General features: G+C 41.8%; 1 long non-coding RNA gene across 1 annotated transcript; it reads left to right on the top strand.

Annotated features, from left to right (window-relative positions):
* Positions 1 to 442: 442 nt before the first annotated feature.
* Positions 443 to 7,079, top strand: LOC135255832 (uncharacterized). The gene is made up of 4 exons (XR_010330288.1): positions 443 to 886; positions 1,249 to 1,333; positions 1,824 to 1,963; positions 6,827 to 7,079. It is a non-coding gene; the product is annotated as an uncharacterized LOC135255832 (long non-coding RNA).
* The last annotated feature ends 7,649 nt before the right edge of the window (positions 7,080 to 14,728 follow it).

Here is a 14,728-nt window from a genome sequence, read left to right as displayed (position 1 = left end):
ATCTCAAAACACTTTACCCTAAAGCGGGTGCAGGTGCGGGTAAGGGTGTCGGTGGGGGTGGGGATGGGGGGGGGGGGGGGTCCCACCTCAACCATCGCCAATGGGTAGCACCCATATGTGTGTTGTTCGGCAACAATTTTTGTGCCTTAGTGAACATTAAGTCAAATTGAAATTTTGTCCTCTGCATTTGACCCATCCTAGCTACTGTAGTTAGGAGCAGTGGGCAGCCACAGTGCAGCACCTGGGGGACCAACTCCAGTTCTGAGGAGGATGTTAGGCTTGGTTTTGAACATTCCGTTTATTGAACAGGAAGTTCATTCCCTTGAGTTCGGGCCTATGGAGAAGTTTGGTGGGCGTGTCATGAGGGCAGGACCGTTGGCTCGAGGCTGGTGGTGGGGTAGTGTTTTTAAGGAGAAAAAGTCAGAAATAAAGGTTACAATTTTTTACCCTCTCGGCTTGCCGTACCTGTGATGTCTTTTACCCAGGAGTAGATTTCAGAACCCTTTCTATTTAAAAACATTCTAAGAACATTCCGGCGCTCTTTACCGGAGAAACGTTTTTTATGGTGGAGAGGGAGGGACATCGCATTCATTCGCAAATAAATGCAACAACTGTTAACGATTGTCTTTTGACAGTCGTGTTGACAAGCGGATTGAGGCCCCGTAATCTTGATTTGGCCTTGAACGCTACGCCATTTTCGAACCCTGCACACGTAGCGCGCTTTTTAGCCGGAGAGGCCCGCGGACGCGATCCTAATCGGAGCCCTCCAGCGTTTGGCTTGGCCCGGGGACCGCACCGTTAGCATAGCCCGAAGCCTGCCAGCGAAGCTGCAACCCCAGGTGTTTGGCAGCGCCAGGAATCCAAAGCCTGATTTTCACTTCCAAAGGTAACAAGGCAATTATTGCATTGCCAAAGGAGCTGGACCCACAGCAGAGCAATGGAACTCAGCACCGTGCTGTCTACCATGTTGTAATTTCCAACCAGACCTGAAAAGTGTGTTCTAGAAAATTAGAATATTTCAGTTCGCATCGCGAAATACTACTATACTAGATTACTATACTCCTCTACTGTATTAATACTTTAACTCCTACTACTGCTGCTACTACTACTACTAGCCTACTACTACTACTACTAATAATAATAATAATTATTAGTAGTAGTAGTAGTAGTATTCAATAATATCTTGTGGGATCATAACTCATTGAATCGGTTTCTACCTCTGTTTTAATTTGTTCTGTACCGTTACAGGTATGGGACGAGCTGAGCATCACGTTGCCCGGGAAACCTCAGATCTGCGATTCCACAGACCCAGGAAGTGGTTTAGCCTGCTATTGTAAGTTATTGTTCAGCTTGTTTTTATTTCGTGTGACTGGTTTAATTTCGCCGCTCTTCAGCACGTTTCGATTTCGTGTGATTTTCTGTAAACCTTCTGTTGGGGTCCCACCTGCTGGGTGTGGTTGTATGGGAACTGTAATTTAATTGTTCTCCTGGACTTAATTGTCACAGGAACGACAAACATTTTTCCAAAACAGGCACGGCATCAAGCCGCTGTCATGATTCATTTGTTTTCTTAAACCTTTGTTGCACAGTAACGGTTGCCATTGCTTTCCGAATAAATATTTCATATTCTTTGTAAAAAATGTTGACCGTGATGTGGCAGGAGAACTCAAATATAATTTTCAAAGGTTGCAGCAACGTTGACATGACCACGTACCCTCCCCATGGATGTTTTGGCCTTTTGTGGAGGATTTATTTCAGCTAACCAACGTGGAAAAATTAGTTTCGGACCCACAGAACATTCCTTGTCTCTCGTCCAACGACAGGTTTCCACTGGCTCGGTGTGTTATTGTTTACGCCCCGAACTTAACGTTACGGCTCGCTGGAATTCTGCAGGAAAGTCCCAGACCGAAAGACATTTTATGTGTATAAACAACCACACGCCGGGGAATCACCTCTTTCCCAGGTACGTTTACTTCTTTTACGTCTGCTCTCCCATCATTACGCTGCCCAGACGTAGCCTAACTATATTAATCGAACGGGAAAGGCAGCTCATGCAGAACACGTGTAGCTTGGCTCACGTCGTTCCACTGGAAGGCGATTTCTTCACAATAATGAACCATAATAAACATATGGTAAACTTAACCTTTAAAAAAAAAAAAAAAAATCCAGTACAACCTTCCTGTACATTCTGTGAGCTGGGCCTCTCTGATGCATCAAAGCGTTTCTCAGGACCTGCAATCTAAGTGGATTCCTATTGACGTCTCCCCCATTCATCCACTGCTGCCGGTCCCTGGGTCCCCCCCCCCCTCATTTGGAAAGGATTAACGCAGCGGTGGGTTTATTCTGAAATGTCAAAACGGCTTGAGGGGGGGAGTTTTTTTGTGGGCCCCTGTGACAGGATGTCAGGAAGGTGGGCTGGGGGGAGGGGGGGGGGGGGCGCTTTTGGATTAGTCTCGGGGGGTGGGGGGTGTACCTCTCCTCAGTGTGGGGAGAAATAATTACACAGATGCCAGAATGACAAGCAGGTCAAACATTAGACCTGACCGTGAGGTCTGTAGGTAGGCTACGGCTGTTTGTCCTGAAGTGGGAAACCGCTTGGACACAGCCATTCTGACATGTACGTGCGTGTCTGTGCGCACACACACACACACACACACACACACGCACGTATACACATACACGTGTGCATTCTTATAATTAACATTTTGCCATTTACAGAATTATGTGGTGTACATTCACATTACACGGTAAACATAATACATGAAATGATTTTAAAAATGACAAAGCTGATGTCTATACACTTATATATTGCTCTGTCCCTGGTCTTTTTATGCATTTCAAAATTTACTAATTTTATTTATTATCTTACATAGTTTTGTGCAGAATAGGTCCCAGTTGTGTTTTTCCAATGCTATCAACTGTGTTGATAGAAAGTACATTCAGCCATTGGTCTGCATGCTGTACTGTTTCATATTCAGTGTTGTGTTCTCCAAACCTTTTTAACTAGATACATTTTTCACATGCATCTGATATATTGGAACAAGCCACTCGTTGTCTTTGCGCCTGTGGCAATGCATCATTAAAATGAGAGAGGAAATGTATACATTTATGAACCAATCACAGTAAGCATCATTAAAAGGAGAGAGGAAATGTATACATTTATTAACCAATCACAGTAAGCATCATTGAAATGAGAGGAAATGTATGCATTTTTGAACCAATCACAGTAAGAATCATTAAAATGATAGAGGAAATGTATACATTTTTGAACCTATCACAGCTGCATGTAGCCTGCCGCATTATCACCTCAGCAGTAACTCTTGTTGGCTGCAAGAATTTACATATTACTGTTATCATAACTTACACAGTGCCTCTCTAACACCGTGTGTTTGTGTGTGTGTGTGTGGCTGTGAGCGTGTGTGTGTGGGGGGGGGGTGTTTGTGTGTGTGTGTGTATGTATGCGCAAGCATGTATGTGTGTATTTACATATTACTGTTATCATAACTTACACAGTACCTCTCTAACACAGTGTGTTTGTGTACGCGTGTGATTGTGTGTGTATACATGCGCGCACGCGCGTGTGTGTATGTGTTTGTGTGCATGTATATGTGTGTGTGGGTGTGTTGGGGGGGGGGGGGTAGGACATCCTCTGCATGGTTGCAGCTATCTCATGAAGTTTGAGTGAACTTTGATCTCTGCTGTGCAGAATCTGAGAGACCAAAGGGGTTTTCTGCATAGCAAATACGACATGGAGAGAAGCTTCATGGTTAATTGATTAAAAAGATTTGAGTGGAGATACAAGATCAAAGGGCTGCCTAATTGTTTCGTGTTGCTCCGAAGGGCTGTCAGTTGGCTCCTCGACGAGTTCAGCCTCGGACAGCACGTTGGTTGTAGCCTGTAGTTGGATCTGGGAAGTGCTAATCTTTTATTCACAAACCCTGAATGCATGAACTGCAATGAATCAATCCCCATCTTCCTTTCGGGACTAAGGGAAACACAACACAGGAAGGAAAAAAGGTTATTTTTATGTCAACTGTAGAAATAGTTTACGACAGTGAACACATTAGTGATGTGCATCATATCTTTGAAAATAATTGTTACCTTTTTGATAAATACAGTATATCTGATAAACATACATTTTTCAATTTAAAACTGTTTATCGACCTGGGCCTATTTTGATGTTACTATATGCTTGGTCCAGCACAGACTTAACTGTGTTAATGCATGTTTTTTTTTATTATTTAGTTTTAAGCTTTGGCTATTTCTTTGGTTGTGTGCTCCTATTGATGAACAATGTTACTTGACAAATGTCACCGCTAGCAAAGGCTGACATCTAGTGGAGAGGAATGGAAGTGTATCGCTGGCAAATCCAGAGTTCTCCTGAGTCCGTGTGAAAAATATAACAAACAACAAGCAGACAAAACATGCCTTAAATAAATTAGATAATGATAGATGTCTGTAAATTATTAAACCCCTACACCCACACCCAAATAATTGGCCAGCCATACATGTTGGATTGTAATGTCAAAAATGTCCAACTGCTTACAGTATTTTTAAAAAATAAATATAAAAAATACACTGAATCGCATTGTTCTGTATGACAGACAGATAAACATGTCATTGTGTCTGGGCGATGAACTCCCGGGTTAAACTACAGATTTCCGTATTTGGCAGATTGGAGCTAGTTGCTCTTGTACGGCAGAAGAGCTGAAATCTCTTGCGTTTGTCAGTACCCAGTATCCCAGGTTACCCGTGTGGGAGCAATAACATAAGTCATAACTGCATGGGGTGGAAAGGGAATTCCTATCGAATTTACAGCCGACAAAGCAGTAAGCTTCTTTACATGGAAAGAACAGAGCCTTTGGGAAATAGGTAGCATAAGAAATAGGTAAGTTGTTTGTCATGAGTTTTATTTAAAGGTCCAGGAAACTGAAATTCTGCGAATTCTTCGCTGATGTGTTCTAATACTTTTTTGTGTTCACAAATGGCCTATATTTTAAAAAAAAGCAGGTATAGATAATGGATGGATAGATGCTAAGTTTATGCTTATGCAGTGATAACAACTGGACCCAGCTAGCCAATATTTTATTAAATTAATTATTTGAACATTCTCATTGCAAATTTAATGTTTTAAATTGGTCACCTATAATGTAGCACTCCTTGCTAGCTAACAGTCACAGCAGCAGCCATTGCACTGTACGAAATGGACAAAATGACCACCTTTGCATGAAATGTCATGTTGGCCAGTCAGAAAAAAAAAAATACTGTGGGCCTTTTTTAGATGGCAAATTTCCTTTCTGGTTCTTCAGAAGTTCTGTGGCGTAGACTCACAGAAATGTTCTGTCGGTAGACTAGCCAAAGATCCTTTTTGATGAAGGTCACAGAGCTGAGCTGAACAACACAAAGAAAGTAACAAAGTGTATCTTTGGAAATACTCCCTTTCTTCTTCACGTTTTTTTCCTTTCTTCTTCACATAGTTGTAGCGGGATTTGAGTCACACCTGGCACTAGTATGTTTTTCCTGCCCTCTGCTGGTCTAAAAAGTCACTACCACACACAGAGAAATTTGAAAAATACATGTCGATAGTCTAATGTCCAAAATGCGGGGAAAAAAAATTATTGCAAATATTTTAAAAACGTCTTTTTATTTATTTTTTATTTTATTCAAATGATTAGAAAAGCTTGTTAGTTTTGTGGCAATAGTGCAATAAATTTATAGAAATGTATAATGTATACAAAAATGTATGATTATGTTTCAGAGAAAAAAAACATAAGACTATAGCCTTATATCCAAAAAGTGAAAAATATTCAAAAGTTTTAAGAATGCCTTTTTTTTTTATTTAGATGGACCTAAGTCAAACCCTAACTCTAAAGCTAACAATCCACACCCTAACCATAACCCAGCCCTAATCCTAATTCTAACCCTAACCCACTCAAATTCCTACTATAACCATAATTATAGCCCTGGGGGTAATCTTAAAAATGGGACTTTGCAATGAATGGCCGGAAATCTGGTTGAATTCATTTATTTAACAAAATTATTGCACTGAAATAATACAAAAAAATGCATAAGGCTATTGTGTTTTGGTCATCCAAATCGAGGACAAACCGTTTGGCGATTCCATTCCCTCACTCTTGAACATAATCCTAAACCAGCATCAACCTAAACAAGCTTGCCAGTTTCCTGACCCTACTCTCACCCAAATCCTAATTCTACAAGGAAAAAACCTGAATTGTAGGCCTGGCAGTCATCTCAAATATGGGGTGGATGGGATGGAAAATGGATGGAAAACAAAGTAAATATTCTCAGTGATCAGTTCAACAAAAGAGAAGCTCTTTCACTGAACCCGCTTGGACCTGCTCATGTGTTCTTATGCTCTGTGTGCAGTGATTGGCCTGTTCGTTTCCATGGCCTGTTCCCGTGTGCTATTCTGTTATAGATGGGCTGAATGGCCTGTTATTGACCTTACGGTAAATGGACTGCATTTATATAGCGCTTTTATCCAAAGCGCTTTACAATTGATGCCTCTCATTCACCAGAGCAGTTAGGGGTTAGGTGTCCTGCTCAGGGACACATTGACACGCCCAGGGCGGGGATTGAACCGGCAACCCTCCGACTGCCTGACGACCGCTCTTACCTCCTGAGCTGTCGCCCCACTTATGAATTCCTTATGATCGCATGTCCTCACTCAGGTAAGATATTTGAGGATGGCCCATCTCATTAAGGTACTCTGACCTCTTTTTCAGCATTTTATGGTTTGCTAATTAAACCTCTGGAGGTCAATCAATCAATCAATCAAATTTTATTTATGTAGCGTATTTCACAGAAATTGTCACAAGACCCTTCACAGACAACTCTGGCCTAGACCCCCACAGGAGCAAGCCTAAGGCAACAGTGGCAAGGAAAAACTCCCTGTGGCAGATGGGGAGAAACCTCAGAAGGAGCCAGGCTCAAGGGGGGGAACCCATCCTCCTCTGGTCGGCTCAGGGTGTAGACTGGTGACCAACATGGTCCGTGTTCCGGCCGGCTCGCAGGGCCGCAACAACAGAGTCCAAAGTACCAAAAACAATCCAGAAACTGATCTAAAAACACAAACTCAGACATTTATTAGTCTAAAACACAAACTAAAACAAACAAAAACTCACAAAGTTCACAAAATAAAAGAGTCTTCACAAAAACCTACCAAACACAAACCACACAAAAGAAACCCCAAAAAAAGAATCTCCCCAGCCTCATACTGCAGGGCTTATATTGGGCCACAGGCAGGTGGAGGCAATCAAGCAATTAGGTATTACGTCCACCTGCACTACCCAGGCAAGCAGAGGCTGCGGACGTAACAGTCCGTCAGTCAGTGTCTACATCAGTCAGCTTTCCTGAACACTGAAAAACCCTTAGAGGGGCCACTCGACTCACACGAGGGAGAAGGGAGGACCCGTACAGTAGATGTGCTCTCTCACGGTCGCTATGCTACGCTGGTTCCTGGCTCGCTTGGTGAGGCTAGTCTGCCCGCGCGGTTAGCCGCGGGTTAGCCGCTGGCAGACCCCGCCCAGCCGGTGTGGGCAGAGGTCTGTGTGTGTGTGTGGAGTGTACGCGTCCAGAGAGCCGTTGCTATGAGGCGAAGCGAGTATTTACGGCGTCTGGTCATTTCCACACCCCGCGGCAGTATAACAAACCGCCAGTGGCAGATGTTACTGCTGCACAGCCAAGGAACTGAAAAACTCTCAGAATCCAAAGAGTCCGCCGTTAAATCTGAACCGAAGAAAAATAAACAAACAAAAGAAAATCTCTCTAAGCCACTGTTTGTGTTTCCTCAAGTTTTTTTTTCTTTTTTTTTTCTTTCTGTTTCTCAAGTGAACTCCATGCTTTTGCCGATTGTAGGTGGCGGGCGGGGGGGAGGGGGAATTGGGGTGGGGGGGGCATATATGCAAGCATGCATTTAGATCTTCAATGAAAATAAACCATGGATTTATTTGCTGCAATTATCTGCATTGTATTATTTTGTTTTTTGTTTGTTTAAAAAAACAAAAAAATTTAATTCAAGAATAAAAAAGGTTTTAACTGCTGTCTGTTCTGTGGTGCCTTGGAAATTTGGGGTAAGCGTAGATGTAAGCATGCATTCAGATCTTCAGTGAAAATAAACCATGGCTTTAATTACCACAATGTTCTGCATTGTATTGTTTTAAAAAAAAAATAATTCAGAAATCAAGAATGAAAAAAAAAAAACATTAACTGCTGTCTGTTCTGTGTTGCCTTGGCGATCTGGGGTAACTGTAAGGCCTGTGAGCACCTCTATTCACCGGTTGTTATGTGGGCAGTAAAATGCTGCGATTATAAATGTTGAAACTGTGGCCACGCCGGATTGAGGCCATTTGAAGGTGGTGAATTGACTCACTTTTGGATTGTGGTTTAGAATCTTGATCTTGTCTCACACACAGTGATGTTTATCTTCCCAAAACTGCGTGTGAACCAGACCGGGCTTCAGCTCATCCAAACAGCCAGATCTCTTGTTGAGAAGGGCCTCAGTGACTGGGTAATCCTATTCTGTTGACTACTGGCGGCCCCAGGTGGTCAACAGATGTAAGTACATCAGACTTTGAGCCCCACTGTTTGGCTGCATAAAGACATCGATGACTGAAGCAGCTGGGCTAGACTTGTATCTTGGACATGTTGCTGTTTTCTGATCGGCTTTTCTCAACGTCTGCTCTTGGCGGAAGTGACAAGGGCTGAAAAATTTTGTGGGGGGTGTGGATTGGCCCAGGCATGGTGTGCATTAATATTTTGATGTTCATAAACAGCAAAAAGTGTACATTTAATTCAGACACAATGTTAAGCATGTGCTTAAAACTGTATTTGGTCTGCAAGTTGTGACTCGTATTTAATGTTTGGATTCGTCTTTGAAAATGACCTAAAAATGTTTATCTGGGAAAAGAATTCAACAATTCAAATAGAGCACACTGAAAACTAGGGTAAATTAGTAATCCAATATTTGCTGTCATGACTTAATTAATCAAAAACCTGTTCTGCCATGAGCCAGTTAATTAACCAGAGAGAAATGAATCAATATGATCTACCGAGCCTACAACCTTAGAGCTTTACTGGAGGGGTCACAGGGCATAGCCATGCAGATGTCACTGCCAGTTCAAATCCACTCATTAAATTGTACCAACCAGGAAAGACAGACTAAACTACCCAGGGGGTATGTCCAGTATGAAAAAATGATATATGGAAATACACTATGTGAAATATATGTACTCATATTTTTTAATGTATTTATTACACAGACATATATTTTTACGTCATACATTTACATACATTTCAAATATTGTGAAAATTCAGATAGATTTAATATATTATGTGAGATATATATTCATTTATATATTTTAAAATATATTTAAATACACTTTGTTAATTTGTGTATTTCATAAATATATTATACAATATATATGCAATATACTTAAATAGATTCTGAATTTCCTGCCATACGGCTTATTTAAATATATTACTTTTCCAATGTGTGCACCATCATTCAAAGGCACCATGAATGTGATTCGGGTAGATCGGATGGATCAATGCTCGGAGTGACTCATTCCTGAAGCGGAATGCCAGGCATCGCGTGTGCTGGCCCGCTAGCTTGGAGCCTTCCCACCGCTACTCAATTACAATGCGGCTGATGAGGTGTAGCTTCCATCCTGAATTCCAGTAACCCTTCCTTCATCATCTGCGGATGATGTGCTATCGAGCGACGGTTTGTAACGCGCGTATAAAGCCTTTCAGATGTTTGGACAGGTCAGTGCATTCTTCCCCGCTCTGCTGTAGTTTTGCACAGATGCGATGGATTGCGATGGACGTCGGTTTCACAGAGAGCGAACTGCGAGACTTCAGGCAATGTCAAGCGGGGCAGCATGTGCCAGAGGTTGTCTGCAGAACCGATACACAGCAACAACTGCACAGAAAATAACCAACTGCTCTGGGGAACAAATGACTTTTTTAAAAACTTGCCCTCAATTTTCTCTCAAATTCCCCAATCCCCAGCTGCACCTGAAGGCCCAAGATCCTCTATCAGTTTGGGAGCGAGCATTTCCCACAAAATTGTGGGAGTCAACATCAACCAATTATTTTACAGTTGTGCAGTCCACCAGCCAATCAGCTGCCGCTACTGCTCCTGGAGGAGGGGCCTCTCTAGACCAAGCTGTGTTTTTAACCAAACATTCTAATGCTGATGTGACAACCACTACTGGTGATTGAAAGCAATGGAGTTCTAGAACACTGACTTTGAATTTTGGAAAAAAAAAAAAAAAAAACATTCCAAAGATACTGCTCTTCAAAGGGTTAACTAGATATGCCTGAAAGAAGCTTTCACCTCTGAGCTATCACTGTCTGAACCATTCTTGGAGAATCTGACCAATGGTGAATTTGCCAAAGACAATTACATTACATTACATTACAAGCATTTAGCAGACGCTCTTATCCAGAGCGACTTACACAACTTTTTTTTTTTTTTTTTTACATAGCACTTACATTGTATCCATTATACAGCTGGGTATTACTGAGCATACAGGTTAGTACCTGCTCAAGGTAAACGGCAGTGTCCTTACCCGAACGAACCTCACCTTCGGTTAAAGCAAGTTCTCCCACTGTGCCACCGTCCAACCAACGTCTGAAGGGCTTCAGATGGTAAGATGCAAGGGCTTCTCGAGTTCTAACAATATGGGTTCCAAGACTAAAGTTAAAGTCTTGTCTAATTCTGCTCACATCTTTGTGAATAAAGCAAATTTCTACAAATGGCTACAAGTGTCACTGGATTAACAGGTAGCATCAATTACTTATTTTAGGAGCAAGAGGAGCCAGATGAAGCAACTAATAACTAATTGTATCAATCAGAAGCCACCAAGAGATCTTAAAGGGGCAGTTCACTTTGTATTTGAAAAAATATTTTTTAAATTGTATTGTATCTTATTGATCGGTCTGAAAGGTTTTTATGTGCAATGGATGTTTTAGATACAACAGTTTCTGGTGATCATCTGGCTTTACCCTGGCTGACATAAGGGCCATTTGGGGGTCTGTGTTCTGTATGGAGCACTCAGTCCTACCCTTGTGACGTCTTAATCTGATTAATGCTATCGCCACCACAACCTGCACCTAGTCCAAATTTATCTGGAGATAATTCATACTTCTCATATGAAACAAGTATAAAAATTCAACCTGGGACTTAATTACAGTGTATTTTATATTTAAGTTAAATATAAATTGAAATATATTTATTATTATTATTATTATTATTATTATTGTTATTATTATGGATATTCTGTAAAACTACAGGCACATTTAACAGGTGTGTTTTTGCCCATGTTAGCCTCTCTGGGATATGTAGTCTTGTCATCAAAATTGGCCCACTAGCGACCAAACTGTCAAAATATAACACCAAATAACAGGTGGCAGGGAAGGCGTTCACAGCCTCGAATACCCAGAGTGGTCAATCTCAGATTCACCACACGCTTTATTCATAACTTCAGAGCCGCTCCAGCTCCTGAAGGAAAGGACGGACCTGGAGTTTGGCGCTGTGTCTGAGCGTGTCAGAATCAGAAGCTGTGATTCAAAAGGAATTTGGAAATACCTCCTTGCCACAGGGCCACATTTTCAATCCGCTTACCGCACAACCTCTTTGAGACAGCTTTTGGGAGTCCTTCCAAAGTGTGAAACACAACAGATATGAACAGACAACTCCTAAAGTGGTGGAAGTAGAAATCTGAAGTTTTAGAAAACTGTCCCGCTCCCCCCCTCTCCTGAGTTCCAGGGGCAAGTGTAGGCCTGAGATTTAGTGCATGATTCTCCATCTGGCCCCCTAAACAGCATCACTTCTGACCGTTAAGTCTGAATCACACCGCCAAACTCCTTTTCTGGGAAGGGTGTAGCAGCTGGCTCGGCCAGACACAGAGCAAATACGTTATCATCTGAAATCCTTTAATTCTTTAGATTCTGCTCAATTTCAGATCTCTCCTGTCCCGTTCCCTGAGAGTGAATTCGTGAACGAAACCAGTCCCAAACAAAATTGCAGTCAAAAGGAAAAAAAACATCTTTCTATTAAAATTGCCAGCAGTCTTGAGGAGCCTCCTGGTGTCTACAGGGTTGAAGTGATTCATATAATTATTTCACTCGTATTGAAATCAGCGCGGGGTTGGCTTACACTCCTGAACCTGGAGCTCAGCCACTGTTTCGACAGTCGGCTTTGCTCACGCAAATATTTGAACCCTTGGCTGTTAAATATGCTTTTGCAACATCCCTCGTTTTCAGTGCATTCCAGCTTGTGGAGTTTGCCAAACAAAACTACCACCTGCTCTGAGATTCATAACACAAAATCAGAATGTCAGACTTCACAATCTCAGTGCCGTGTTGCTAGGCCAGTTGCTCCTGGTCAGGGTCATGGAGGAGGGGGGAGGGGGCTGGTGCCTATCCCAGCATGCACTGGGCGAAAGGCAGGAATACACCCTGGACAGGTTACCAATCCATCGCTGGGACTACACAGCATTCACTCGCACATTCACACCTGTAGGCAGTTTAGAGTCTCCAGTTAACCATCGTGCTGACCTGCTTTAAGCCCAATTCAGATGTCTTGGAAAGAACCTGGTTGAAATTCAGAAGCACCAAGTTACGGTTTGGGGAACAGAAATATCAGAGCTACAGATTGATGATAAATAACATCTATTCCAACAGAGGCACACAGCAGAATTAGCCTGTCACAAGCGTGATGAATCATATCTGCGAATTTCACATTAATCATTCCAATTTTCAGTGGGCTTGCAAGTTAGCACCTGGTTTCACCGTAATTACATCGTTTGTGCGCTATTAAAAAATCAAGGCACTGTAAATGAACAATAACCAACAAACAGGTTGTTTAATAAATGGTGTGATTTCAGTGAAACGGCACTCTGTGCAGTTTCCAAATATAAATGCATGTCGGTTTCAAAAACCTTCACAAATATAGTGACTATAGAAGGGAAAAATGTCTGCAAAAGATGGGGTTTAGGTTTTCATATTTTTAATTAGGGGTTATTAAAGACAATTACAGATGCCATTTCATATTGCATTTGGCCATTTTCAGTATAGGAGAAGCAAAGGGAAACTTGGTTGAATAAATGGTTAGGATTCGTTATTTATTTCCTGTGTGGAACTAGCTTCCCAGTGACCAGAGCTTGCCCTGAGATACCCACGATGTGCCCAACCTGGGATTTGAACCTGCAATCCCTGAAACAAAAGCCCAGTGCCTTACCTGCAGCGTTACAGAGGGTCTCAGAGGGTATTGTAGGACAACGGTGACTGTTATCTACACAGGAAAAGAGAACGGAGTGCCTTCTCGGATGCACTCGAGACAAGCCCAAATGAACTGCCCTGATGCTCCAAAAGGGCTGGCTGTCTCATCAAACCGTGTAGAAATGAAAGGTATGAAGTCTGCCTTCCAGAACAGGAAATTGCTTTACAACAGAGATGCTCTGACAAGGGTCGCTGACCAAAAGCTCGATGTTTGTGAAATCTGCAACAGAGAAAATGTGTGAATGTCCTTCTTTGTTGAGATGCTACGAGTTATATAAAGTGCTTACAAATATAGAAGGAAAGTAAAAAATCTGATTTATTTAAGTCCAATAAAACAAGAGAAGCTGATGCATGGTTGAGAGCTCAGAAGAAGCACGGCCACCATAATAAGTGTTTATGACCCAAGAACTTGAAGAACTACGCCTGATTATCCATAAAACCAAAACCTGTTTTATATCCATAAATGAGAAACACAGAACGACTTCAAAATGACAGAACAATGCCAGTCCTAGAAAGAGGACGGTGTTCACCCAGAAACTGTTAACAGCTAACAGCCAATATGATGTCTGCAAAGAAATATAATCAACCAACCTGGACTTCTCAGAAGAGATTACGGAATGAACTAGGAGTATATTATATGTTATAGCAGTTCTAGTATAGTCATTTGAATAAAAATCTCACTGTGTTCCATTAATTTCCTTGGGTCTTCTATATATGAAATCTTCCTATACATGAAATATTTGCATTGTCTGCAAAGGAGAAAAAAAACTAAATTAATTGAATTGGTATCTGTTCTTGTTCATTTGCTTAAATAGCTATGTGTAAAAGGCAAACCCATTAACTTTTTACATTACAGTGACTTTGCAGACGGACGCTCTTATCCAGAGCGACGTACAGAAGTGGAGAACATTAGCGTTAGCTGCAAGAACACAGATGTGTGACATCACAAAGAAGGCACACGAACACCTGTTTATTATCAGTAATGAGAAAGACCTTTCGAGTGGTGTCCTTAGCAACAAGTGGTGTTGTTAGCAACAAGTTCGCCGCGCAGCGTAGAGGCTCGAATGGGGAGGAAGGATTAAGCAGTATATCCAAGAAAGCCAGACTGGAAACAGACAACAGCCCGATTAAGTTTAGTTAATCAGGAGCTCAGCTGCGATTTAAGTCCACTCACCACTAGGTGTCACTCTTGTGCCACACATTCTTCCACACATGCCCCCCACACGTACATTTTCACTCACACACAAACACACACTTTAAAACTGTGCAAATAAGTGTTGCTCAGCTCAGATAAAGATCAATACCCCAGTTATGGTTCTCCTTCAAAACCAGCTAAATCCCTGGTATGTTTAAAGGTATGTTTAATAATAACCTTGGAAACTAGAAGTTTAAGTTTTTGCAAACAAATGCTATTACTACT

The sequence above is a fragment of the Anguilla rostrata genome, chromosome 5 (assembly GCF_018555375.3).
Source record: "Anguilla rostrata isolate EN2019 chromosome 5, ASM1855537v3, whole genome shotgun sequence".
NCBI classification, from domain to species: Eukaryota; Metazoa; Chordata; class Actinopteri; order Anguilliformes; family Anguillidae; genus Anguilla; species Anguilla rostrata.
Note: the sequence above shows the minus strand (reverse complement) of the source record. Positions and strands in the feature narration are given on the sequence as shown.